At 36.6% G+C, this 12,783-nt stretch overlaps 1 long non-coding RNA gene across 2 annotated transcripts in view; it reads right to left on the bottom strand.

Annotated features, from left to right (window-relative positions):
• Nucleotides 1-1,570: 1,570 nt before the first annotated feature.
• Nucleotides 1,571-12,783, bottom strand: part of LOC116882525 — a 54,084-nt gene continuing 42,871 nt past the window's right edge. For both annotated transcript variants that reach the window (XR_004385651.1, XR_004385652.1), the window contains exon 5: nucleotides 1,571-1,688. This is a non-coding gene — a long non-coding RNA (uncharacterized LOC116882525). The remainder of the gene's footprint in view (nucleotides 1,689-12,783) is intronic.

The raw sequence follows: 12,783 nt of genomic DNA, 5'->3' as shown, positions 1-12,783 counted from the left end.
TGTGTGAGCTCAGCTATAGGACTTCCTGGAGGAGGCAAAACTATGGAGACAGTTAAAATATCAGCGGCAGCCAGGGGTTAGGAGGAAGGGAGGAACGGAAGGCAGAGCACCGGGAGTCTGGCAGGGCCGTGAACTAGTCTGTATGATACTATAGTGGTGGATACATGTCTTCAGACACTCGTCCAAACCCACAGAACACACAACACGAAGAATGATCCTTAATGGAAACCATGGTCTTTGGGCAATGAAAGCGTTAACATAGGTTCACTGACTGCAGCAGATGTAAGGTTGTTCTTGTCTGGAGGCAGGCGTATGTGGGGAAATTTCTGTACCTTCCACTCAATTTTACTGTGAAGTTAAAACTGCTTTAAAAAATGAAGCCTATTTTTAAAATGTTGGGGGTGGGGGACTATGAGGGGACATTAGATCACAAAAAACGTTTTCCTTACCATTCTTCTTTCAAGCTTCTGGATCTAGATCAGTTGACATAAAGCGTATTCTAAGAATACGGAGCAAGCTGTCTTGAAAATGGTAAGCACTTATAACGAATTATCCATGCGAGTAATTATACCATCCTTGTACTACAAATATCACCATAGCCCACAACTCCGTGTTCCGTGTTTATTGAAATATCCTCCTCATCATTCTCATGACGAGTTTTATAAGAAAATTATATAAACGTGAACCCGTAAAAGAAATCTATTCTAATCGACTACAGTTCTTATATTTTGGATATTGGGGATCTATAGGAGGAGGAAATCACAGCACGTGGCCTAAAGATGAGGGAGCAGATGAAACTCGAAACATAAGGAGCCACCTCTGCAGTGAGGGAAAGGATGCCTGACTGAATAGAAAAGCATAGATAAATGAAGGGATGAAAGATACTAATGAGAATGTTTCATTCTCATCTTGGCAGAGGGTCCTGAGTCCTATATTTTGAGAAAAGCAAGAGGAAGGATGTATTAAAAATTGAGTTTCTGAAGAACAGGGACAGTACGGAGTGGCTCCAGTGTGAATCAATCAGAGCCCGAGTAGCAGCCAAGCCCAGGTGGAAATGGGTATGTCATTTATTGGAGGGCAGTTTGTATCATTTTATACCATACTTTCTCTAATGCTAATTATTCAAGAGGTGATTAGCCAATTTGTGGGATGCCATGCATCTTGCTTTTCACATTTTGGTCCAATGCTTGCTTATGAAAAATGTCACAATTTAAACTCTTTATCAAAGCGAAGTTAACACAAATGAAAAAAGGAACTCTAATTTTTCTGCATTTAAAACCATTCATAAGAGATTTGAGGTTTGCAGTTAATCATTTTCGACACAATAAAAAAGGAAAAAAGCAAAATAGAGGGACTAAACCCCCACTGAAACAAATGTTAATTAAGATTACAGGATCATGTGTGGGTTGAATTCATCCATGCTAGTCTCATCCCTCATTATCGAAGTTAAATTAAGGCCATTGCTGCTGTATTTCACAAAATAAAATCTGATGAAAAGCAATTCCTGTCCAATGCTTCTTATTCATGTTTCTGAGTCACCTTTCTAATCTTTTAACCAATTTACCTGCGTCCCAGAGGTTACAAACGTCTGCTGGTCCTTCTGATAGCCATTTAGTTGACGAGATAATGGAAGGAGGAATTGTCGGCAAAAGTGGCTTTGGATCATCCTCATAAAATAACATCAGGTCCTTAGAGAAAACAGGAGAGCACATGAAGGTTGAAAAAAGTAATTGATCCCAGTGCTTCAATTTGTTAAAGTAGGTGGACAACTTATGGAGCCACAGTGTGTCTATATGTGCTAACATAAACACATTTTAATTGAAAGAACTCAAATATAAGTTAGCTCTACACTCAGTGTCCACTGGGTACAGGGTGGGTTTCTACCCTTGGAGATCCTCACTCCTTGATGAAGACAGCTGGTGCAGGCAAGCCATGATTCTCTTTGAGGCATTAACTGTCCCCATCAGCCCTTGAGCTATCTCGGAAGATGATTTTTCTGTTCTACTGGCAATAATAAAGCTACCCATGTGTATCTTCTATTCATATTTTAAAACTTTACCTTTTTATCATGGAGTAAAAAAACAGATGATAATCCAGCCATGCAGGTTAAACAAATCAATGCATGGCCAGTCTTGTTTTATCTATATCCTCCCACTCCTCATCTGTTTTATTGTGAAGCAAATCCTAGATATATCACTTATTTCAGTATATCTCTCGAAATGACAAAAACTCTTTAACAGTGATTATTATTTTATACCTAGAAACTTCACAACTCCCTAATGTTATCAATTAGAAACTCATCTTTTCAATTTCTCCTAAGTGCCGTAAGTAGGTTTTTCTATAGCTTGTCTAAGAGAGGATTCAAATAAAGTACACAGTGGAATCAGTTGACATGTCTTCCCCCGCCATGAACAGAGATTTCTTCCACAGTACTTTATTTAAGGTATAATTAACATAGAATGCATAAACCTTAAGTGTGGAGCTCAATGAGTTTTAACATTTTGTGTATACCTGTGTAGCCACATTTCTGTCATTCCAGAAATTTCCTCCAGCTCGTTTCCAGTTGACACCATTCCCCTGCTACCAGTACACAGTATTCTACCTTCTACCGTAATCAAGGAGTTTGCCTGTTCTTGAGCTTCCTGTGAATGTAATCATATAGTATGTACTCTTTTGTATCTGATTCCCATGGCTTAACATGTTTGTGAGATTTATCCGTATTTTGTGTGTATCAGTTCTTTTTTTTTTTTTATAAGAAGTATTCCATTGTATGAATATACCACAACTTGTTTATCCATTCTCCTCCATATGGGCATCTGGACTGTTTCCAAATTTCAGCTGTTACGAATAAAGCTACTATGAACATTCTTATTCAAATATTTTTATGGACAAATGTACTCATTATTCCTGGATATTTACACAGAACTAGAATGAACTAGAACTAGAATGGCTAGGTCATAGGATAGGTTAGCTTTTAACTTCATTGAAACTGCCAAACCATTTTCCAAATGATTTGCCACTTCTTATATTTTCAATTTTCATCTTAAAATCATTGTTGATTCATATTCAGTTGTAAGAAATAGTACAGAGTGACCCTGTGTATCCTTCACCCAGTTTTCCCTAAAGGTAACATCTTAAAAACTGTAGTACAATATTATCCAGGATATTGACATTGATACAGTCAAAATAGAGGACATTCTCTTCACCATAAAGATCCTTCCTGATACTTTTTTTATTACTATAACCTGCCCCCCCACCACTAATCTGTTCTCCATTTCTGTAATTCTGACATTTGAAGAATGTTATATAAAAGGAATCCTATAGGGTATAACCTTTTGGAATTGGCTTTTTTCACCTGGCATAATTCCCAGAAATTCATCCAAGTTGTTTCATTTATTAATAACTTGTTCCTTTTTATTGCTCTGTAGTATCCATGGTATAGATGTATCACAGTTTGTTTAACCTGTCAAAGGAAATCTGGATTGTTTCCAAATTTTGGTTACTATAAATAAAGTTGCTGTTAACACTATGTACAGGTTTTTGTAGGAAAATAAATTTTCATATCACTGGGATGTATGCCTAAGAATTGCAATTGCCGGGTTGTATGGTAGTTGCATGTTTAGTTTTTTGGTTTTTTTTTTAATTTTATTTTTTGCATGTTTAGTTTTTAAGACACTGCCAAACTGTTTTTCCAAAATTGTTACACAATTTTACATTTCCACTGGTAATATTTGAGTGATCTAATTTCTCCAAGTCTGCCAAAACTTGGTGTTGTCATTATTTTTTATTTTAGCCACTTTGATATTTCATTATGTGTTTATTTTTTTAAGACTTTATTTATTTATTTATTGGACAGAGAGAGATCACAAGTAGGCAGAGAGGCAGGCAGAGAGAGAGGGAGAAGCAGGCTCCCCGCTGAGCAGAAGAGCCTAATGTAGGGCTCGATCCCAGGACCCCAAGATCATGACCTGAGCCAAAGGCAGAGGCTTAACCCACTGAGCCACCCCGGCACCCCTATATTTCATTATGTGTTTAAAATTACATATTCCTAACAGGTGATATTGAACATCTTTTCATGTGTGCTTATCTGGCATCTTTATTTGCTGAAGTGACAGTTTTTGTCATTTGCCCATTTTCTAGCTGGATTGTTTGGTTTTTAACTGTTAGGATTTTGAGGGTTTTTTTAATTTTTAAAAAAGTAGGCTCCCTGCCCAACATGGGGCCTAAACTCATGACCTTGAGATTAAGAGTCACATGTTCTACCAACTGAGCCAGGCAGGACCCCGAGAAGTTTTGTTTTGTTTTGTTTTGTTTTTATGCTCCAGATATTAGTCCTTTGCTGGATATGTGGGTTGCAAATATTTTCTCTTGTGTTTATACCCTTGTGTGATGAAGTCTAACTTTTTTTCTTTTAGGGATCATGTTTTTGGCCAGCCTTAGATCCCAAAGATTTTTCTCCAGTAGTTTTAAAAAGTTTGATAGTTTTACATTTTACATTTAAGTCCATGATCCACTTGGACTGAATTTCTATGAGGTTTACATTGAGGTTCATGGTTTTGCCTATGAATGTCCAGTTGTTCCAACATTTGTTGAAAAGATTATCTTTCCTCCATTGAATTCCTTTGATTCCTCTGTTAAAAATCAATTGGCCATATTGGTGTGGGTCTTTTCTGGTTTTCCATCCTAGGTATCTATCTCTCCACCCATACCACACTCTCTTGATTATGGTAGCTATGAAATAGGCTTTAATATCAGGCAGCATGATTAGTTCCACTTTATTCTTCTTTTTCAGATGGTTTTAGTTATTCTAGGGCCTATGCCTTCCCATATGAATTTTATAATAACTTTGTTATCTGTGTATAAAAAAAACTGCTGGAATTTTTACAGGAATTCCATTAAACTTATAATTAGGGACATCTTTATTATGACAAGTCTTTCAACCCATCAACATGGTATGTTTGACTAGTCTTTAAGTTCCTTCATCAGTATTTTATAATTATGTATTTTATGATTCTCAGCATACTGATTCTACATATGTTTTGTTACAATTATACCTAAGGATTTCATTTTGGAGCATTAACTGCAAATTGGATGTGTCTTAATTTCAGTTTCAACATGTTCACTCTTAGTACATAAAAATGTTAACTTATTTATGTATGTTGATCTTATACCCTACAACCTTACTGAATTCACGTGCTGGTTCTATGAGGGTTTTTGTTGTCATTGTTGTTGTTGTTTAAGATTTATTTATTTATTTTAGAGCGAGCACAAGCCTGAGCCAAAGCCAAGAATCAGATGCTCAACCAACTCAGCCACCCAGGCACCTGAAGTTTGTTTCTGTCATCTCTTTGAGATTTTCTATGCAGACTATCTGAAAATAAGGACAATTTAATTTTTTCCTCTCTATTTTCCATACCTTTTTTTGTTGCAGTGGCTGGAGCTTCCAGTGTTATGTTGAATAAGTCCTGGCCTTGTTCCTGATCTTGAAAGGAAATCATTCACTGTTAAGAATGATGCTATTGTAGGTTTTGTGTAGGTTATCTTGATCAAACTAAGGAAATTCCTTATTTCTAGTTGCTGAGTTTTTATCATAAATGGGTGTTGAATTTTGTTAATAAATGCTCATCTGCATCAATTGACAAAATCCTATGATTTTTCTTCTTTAATTTGTTGATATGATGAATTGCATCGACTGGCTTTCAAATGTTGAAACATACCTGGATTAAATCCCACTTAGACCTGGTGTGTAATTTTTTTAAGATACATGGCTGGATTCGATGGGTAAAATTTTTTGAGGATTTTTGCATCTAATTTCATGAGAGATAATAGTCTATATATTATATATATATATATATGTGTATATATATATACATATATATATATATACACATATATATATACTTCGTAGTGTCTTTTTCTGGGTTTAGTAGCAGAATAATACTTGCCTCATAAAATGAACTGGGAAGCATTCCCTCTGTTTTCTGAAAGACCTCTGTATGAAAATAGTGTCAATTCTTATTTAAATGTTTGATAGAATTCTCCAGTAAAACCATCTGGGCCTGGAGATTTCTTTTTCAGGAGACTGATACTACAAATTCACTTAAAAAAATGGTTATAGAACTATTCAGGTTCCTTTTCATCTTCTTTGAATTTTGGTAGTTTGTGCTTTCTGAGAAATTGTTCTAGTTCTTCAAATTGTCAAATGTATGAGCATAGAGTTGCTGGCAGTAATTCTTTATTATCCTTTTATAGCTACAGGAACTGCAGGAATATCCTATTTCATCCTGATATCAGTAACCTGGGTCTTCTCTCATCATCAGTCTTGCTAGAGGTTTATCAGTTTTATATTTTTCAAAGAACTAGATTTTGTTATGTCATTCTCCTGTTAATAGTTCTCCTGCTTTCAATTTCACTAATTTCTGTTCTTTATTTTCTTTCTTCTGTTTCATGTAGGTTTATTTTGCTTTTCTTAGTTTTTTCAAAGAAACTTAAATTATTGATTTTATACCTTTTCTCTTTTCTAATACAAGCATTTAGTGCTATAAATTTCCTCCCCACCACTATTTTACCTGTGTCTCATATATTTTGATACGTTGTGCTGTCTTCTCATTCAATTCTATGCATTTTAACACTTTCTGTGAGACTTCCCCTTGACGATGAAAAATTTAGAAGTTTATTTTCCAAAAGATTTCAGATAAGATCCTCATGAGTTTATACTGATATACCTTCAATCCAATTCAGGTCTGTGAGGTCGTGACAGTCTCTTCTATCTTAAATTCATATCTCCTTTCCCTCATGCCAACAATCCCAGTTCTCAAGGGCACCAAAGATGATACAAAGATGATACTCATTTGATTCATTCCACATTATACTCACAATAATCTTGGGTCAAAAATACCAACATCTTAGAATAAAAACACCAACTGAATGCAATGAACGTTTGTTTAATTTTATTTTACATTTTAAAGGATTACTTTCTTTAGTATAATACTGTTTTATAGGGCGCCTGGGTGGCTCAGTGGGTTAAAGCCTCTGCCTTCAGCTCAGGTCATGATCCCAGGGTCCTGGGATCAAGCCCCACATCGGGCTCTCTGCTCAGCAGGAAGCCTGCTTCCTCCTCTCTCTCTGCCTGCCTCTCTGCCTACTTGTGATCTATCTCTGTCAAATAAATAAATAAAATCTTTAAAAAAATACTGTTTTATAATTATGCAAAAATATTTCCAGGATTTCAATAATAAATCTGAAACCATTGTATAATCAAAGGAACCTAGCTTCTATTTATCCTCTCCACCTTATTCCCCTTTCCCTTTATAAGTAACCTCTTCTTCTTTATTTTTAATGTTATAGCTGATCTTTAAAATGGTACATCTTTAATATAAACAAATGGAAAAATCCAAGAATGGACCTAAACATAAATGGGAATTTATTATGTAATAGAAACCACAATTCAAGTCAATGGGGAAAACATGGATTGTTCAATAAGTGACATTGAGACAACTGATTATCATTTGTAAAGACACAGTTTAAAAGGTGAATCTTTACCACTCCCCATTCATCAAATAAATTTTTGATGGATAACATTTAAATAGCTTTTTAAAATTAAAGCATAAAAGAAGTAGGACAGTTTTTTACAAAACTAAACATTCACTTATCACACAACCTAGCAATTGCACCCCTTGGTATTTACACAGAGGAGTTCTTACGCAAAACCTACACACAAAACCTATACACAATTGCTCACGGTAGCTTTATTCATAATTGCCAAAAGTTGTAAGCAATCAAGATGTCTTTCAAGAGCTGAATGGGTTAATAATCTTTATAATCAGACCATGGCATATTATTCAGTTTTAAACAGAAATAAGCAGTCAAGCCATGAAGAGACATAGAGGAATCTTAAATGTACGTTACTAAATGAAAGTAGTATTTGAAAAGGCTACATACTGTATGATCCAACCATATGACTTTGGAAAAGGCGAAACTAAGGAGATAGTAAAAGGAGCAGTGGTTGCCAGGGGTTAGCAGGCAGAGGAATGAACAGATGGAGTGCAGAGGATTTTTAGTACAATGAAACTATTCTCCGTGATATTGTAATAGTAGATATAGGACATTACACATTTGTCAAAAGCCAGAGAATACACAACACCAAGAGTGAACCCTAGTGTGAACTATGGTGTTTGGATGGTAATGAGCATTGATTTAGGTTCATTGATTATAACAAATGACCACTCTGGTGTGGCTGTTAATAGTGCGGGAGGTCATATGGGGCAGAGGCAGGTGGGGGTACACATGGGGTGTATGGAACAGCTTCTTGCTTTCCATTCACTTCTGCTGTGAGTCTAAAATTGACCTAAAAAATAGCTTGTTAGATAAAAAAACCAGGATGGGGTGGGTGCCTGGGTGGCACAGTTGGTTAAGCATCTGACTCTTGGTGTTAAATACCTGACTCTTGGTTTGGGCTCAGGTTCTGACCTTTGGGTCATGATACTGAGCCGAGCACAAGCCTGCTTGAATCTCTCTCACCCTCTCTCTGTGCCTCTCTCCCAACTCTCTCTAAAATAAATAAATAAATCTTCTAAAAAAAAATAAGTAAAAGCCAGGGTGATATTTAATAAAATCTTAGACTACAGAAGGTCTAACAATGACTTAAAATCTAGAAGCCATAATAATGGAAAGGAAAATTTGATTACCCTTTAACAAAAATTGAAGACTTCTTTAAGACTGTGATAGTGTGATTTATAATAAATATATATTTAGGTTTTGTTTACGGTTCCTGGCACAGAGCTCCTAAAATTTTGTAATTTCCTAAGTAGTAAGAGCGCTAGGAGTATCTTTTGTTTTAATATTTGGTCTTTGATCCCCGTTCCTGACACAGAGCTCCTAAATCCATTGGAATTTTCAGGGCAATCAGAGTGTCTTTTGTTCTATGAAGTGACTCTTTTTTTTTTTTTAAGATTTTATTTATTTATTTGACAGAGATCACAAGTAGGCAAAGAGGCAGGCAGAGAGAGAGGAGGAAGAGGCTCTCCATGGAGCAGAGAGCCCGATGCGGGGCTCGATCCCAGGACCCTGGGATCATGACCCGAGCTGAAGGCAGAGGCTGTAACCCACTGAGCCACCCAGGCCCCCCTATGAAGTGACTCTTGATGGGCTCCTAGACAGCTTCAGGATGGGGACCAGTCATCGGAAAGATCAAGCCATGATTAGAAGCCTGGAACTTTCAGTCTCACACCCCATCCTCCTGGAAGGGGAGAGATACTGGAGATGGAGTAAAGGATCAATCATGCCTATGTGATGAAGCCACCATGAAAATTCCAAATATTGGGGGTTCAATGTGCTTTTGGGTTGGTGAATCTAAGTACCTGCCAGGAGGGTGACATAGACCAATTCCATGGGGACAGCAACTCTTGCACTTGGGAAACTTCTGGACCTTACCCTATGCATTTCTTCATCTGACAATTCATCTGCATCCTTTCTCATATCCTTTATTATATAATAAACCAGCAACTGTGAGTAAAAATTTTTATGAGTTCTGTGAGCTGTTCTAGCAAGTGATCAAACCCAAGGAAGGGGTGATGGGAATCCCAGTTTCTAGTGGTGGGTCCGAAGTACAGGAGACAACTCTGGGCTTGCAATAGGTATCTGAAATGGGAGGTGGGGGAAAAGGAGCTTTGGGGACTGTGCAAGCAGCCTGTGAAATCTGATGCTATCTTCAGGTAGACAGTGTCAGAAATGAGTTAAATGGCAGGACACCCAGCTGGTGTAGCAGAGAATAGCTTGGTGTGTGGAAAGCCCACATCTCTGCTGTCAGAAGTGAAGTGTGACCACAGTGTGAGAGGAAAAAAGAAACAAAGGAAGAGCAGTGTGCTCTCCTTTCACAAAGGCCTAAAAACAAAAAACAAAATAAAAAAACAAGTCATAAAGTAAAAAATCAAATGAAAAACTGAAAATGAATAGACAGATAAAGAAGCAGACAATGGGCTAATCACTTAATAGCCAAATAGCTCTTAGAAACTGGTAAGAAAGGGGCACCCGGGTGGCTCAGTCAGTAAGCCTCTGCCTTCAGCTCAGGTCCTGGGGTTCTGGGTCCTGGGATCGAGCCCCAGATCAGGCTCCCTGCTTGGTGGGAAGCCCGCTTCTCCCTCTCCCACTCCCCCTGCTTGTGTTCCCTCTCTCACTGTTTCCCTCTGTCAAATAAATAAATAAAATCTTTAAAAAAGAGAAAAAGAAACTGGTAAGAAAAAGAGAAACTAGAAAAAATGAGCAAAGGATATGAATAGAGTTCATAATAAAAAAGAAACACAAATTCCCAATAAACACATGAAAAGTTATTCTAATCTTACCTATAATTATCATGGAAAAAAAGTAAAACAAATTTTTCCCACCTCTCAGACTGACAAAAATGATAATAAGATGATAATACTCAGTACTTGCGAAGATGAGGGGATATGTTTTTGGTGGATGTAAACTGGTGCAACTCTGGGGAGGGCAGTTTAGGAGGACTTTTCAAAATGAAAAATAAATGTAACATTTCAATAACTCCACTTTTAGGACAACATCACAATCAATGTATATAAGAGCCATTATTTCAACATTGCTTTCAATAGACAAAAACATAAAAATATTCAGGGGGTGGTGAAATAAATGAAGATTCATTTATGCCTCAAGAATACAGCAGTTATACCGTCTGATAGAGAAAGGAATTCATAATCTACAGTTTAGCGAAAAAAGATTTGGGACGATATACATTCAATGATTACATCGATTACTTAAAAAGATGTCCAAGATGTATCGCTTAGTTCACAGCACACTGTGGAGCAGTACATACTGAACGGATCCCTTTAGGTTAAAGAAATGCACAGACACAAGAAAATTTCCCTCCCAAATCTCGAAGAACCTAGTTAGTAATGGATGCCTCTGAGGAAGGGAAAAGATGTACACGGAATTAAGAAGAAACTTTCACTCGTTACCATTTCATATCATTTGAACTTTTCCCTGTAATTATCTTCCAACTTAAAAAGAATAAAAATACAAACATGAAAATAAAAAAGGACTTTTAAGCATGAAGTAACGACGCAGGAAAGAAGTAAAGGGATGATGGATTAGCATGATTAGAATGGGTATAATTTCCACTTCCCTAACAGCTATGATGAGTTCAAATTTTTGCAAACATAATAAATGATATGCTAATAAACCTGAGGATAAAAACTGTTTACTCTTCATTTAGCAAAATAATAAACAGAGACAGTAGGAAATAAACATTTATCTTCCATCACTAGCAATTTAGCAACTCACAACTAGACTGAAGGCTTTGGTCAGCTTTGATTTTGTGTGAACCAATTTGTAGCATCCCTATCTGTTGCTATAGAAACAACTGTGACCAAAAAAAAAAAAAACACACAAACATAACCCTTATTATTGAATCTCCTCAAACAGGAAAAGAGGAAGGTCTTTCAAGGTGGTGAAAAGCTACATATAACCTTATTAATTAGCAAATGTAATAATAAAATTTCTGGACAGTGTGCAGAGAGAAAACATATCCTTGTCTAAGTGTCATACATTTGCAGGCTTTTCTTAGTTTTGAAAGTATCACAGGCGAGCACTGTTCTGCTTTTGAAAGCCCTATTCTGTTAAGAATTTTATTTACTGCTTTTAGATCATTCTTTCATTTGTAGAAAGAGAATAAAGAGGTTTCTATTTAAAGTTTTTAAAAGATATTTTTAAGCACCCTTCATCTGCCTAAGCAATCAACAGTGTCATTTCTATTTTGTTCTTATTAAGAACATGAGAATTTTAATGTAGATGTAGTACCTTTGGCAACAACAATTAGATTTTACTGTTCAGCCTGTAGGTGTTGTCTTCTGCTACAAAAATGTCCTCTGAAGAGGACATACTGGGTTGCATCACATGGGCCTGACGGTAAGAGGAGGAGATGCTTATCAATAGAATGATGGAATCGTGTCACGATATAGAACTAATGAATTGAAAAAGGAAAATCCAGCTTTAAACTTCTTTTGAGAGAAGGGCACCATTTCATGCTAACTGATGTAAGATGCTGAATGATGTAAATCAGTTATAGTGGTTCCTCTCAAGTAAGAGAAAACAGTAATAATGAGAATTGGAAGACTGATACAAAAAAACTAGGTGCTATTTTATGCCTTTGTTAAGAGTCCAAAGCATATAAGATTATTCAAGTCTATTTTCTCCCTTAAAAGCCAGCAGCAGCAAATAAAACTGGTCTCAAATTTAAGAATCAATTTTACTTAGCGTCAAATTTTTAAAAATAATCTGATATAGGAAAGACTTTAGGGTTTGAAGCCAACAGCTAAGAAAGAAATCTTGAGATGTCTTTGGTGTAAAAAGGTGGTTTTATTAAAGCATGGGGACAGGACCCGTGGGCAGAAAAAGCTGCACTGGGGTCTTGAGGAGCTGCCGATTATATACTTTCAAGTTGGGAGAGGGTTAGGGATGTTGTAAGCCTCCCAGGTATTTAGGAAGGAAGGTTTCCAGGATCCTGAGGGGGTTAACTATTGTTGGGAAAAGTAATTTATTATTGTTTAGTAAACCCTCAGTCATGAGACCCTTCAGATGTATATCAGTGGGTCATATGCTTGGAAGATGATTGCCAACATGTATGGGGGGGGCGGGAGTGTGAGGGTAAAGGTAAAGGAAGTTTCTAAAGGAATCTCTTTATGTTAAAGTAGACTTACAGGGTCCTGGAGGTTGGGCTAAGATTACCTTTTGCCCTTGGCAAAGTATTAACATTTAGGCAGCTGAGTCCTTAGA

The sequence above is a fragment of the Lontra canadensis genome, unplaced genomic scaffold (genome assembly GCF_010015895.1).
Source record: "Lontra canadensis isolate GAN:19392208 unplaced genomic scaffold, GSC_riverotter_1.0 scaffold84, whole genome shotgun sequence".
NCBI lineage: Eukaryota > Metazoa > Chordata > Mammalia > Carnivora > Mustelidae > Lontra > Lontra canadensis.
Note: the sequence above shows the minus strand (reverse complement) of the source record. Positions and strands in the feature narration are given on the sequence as shown.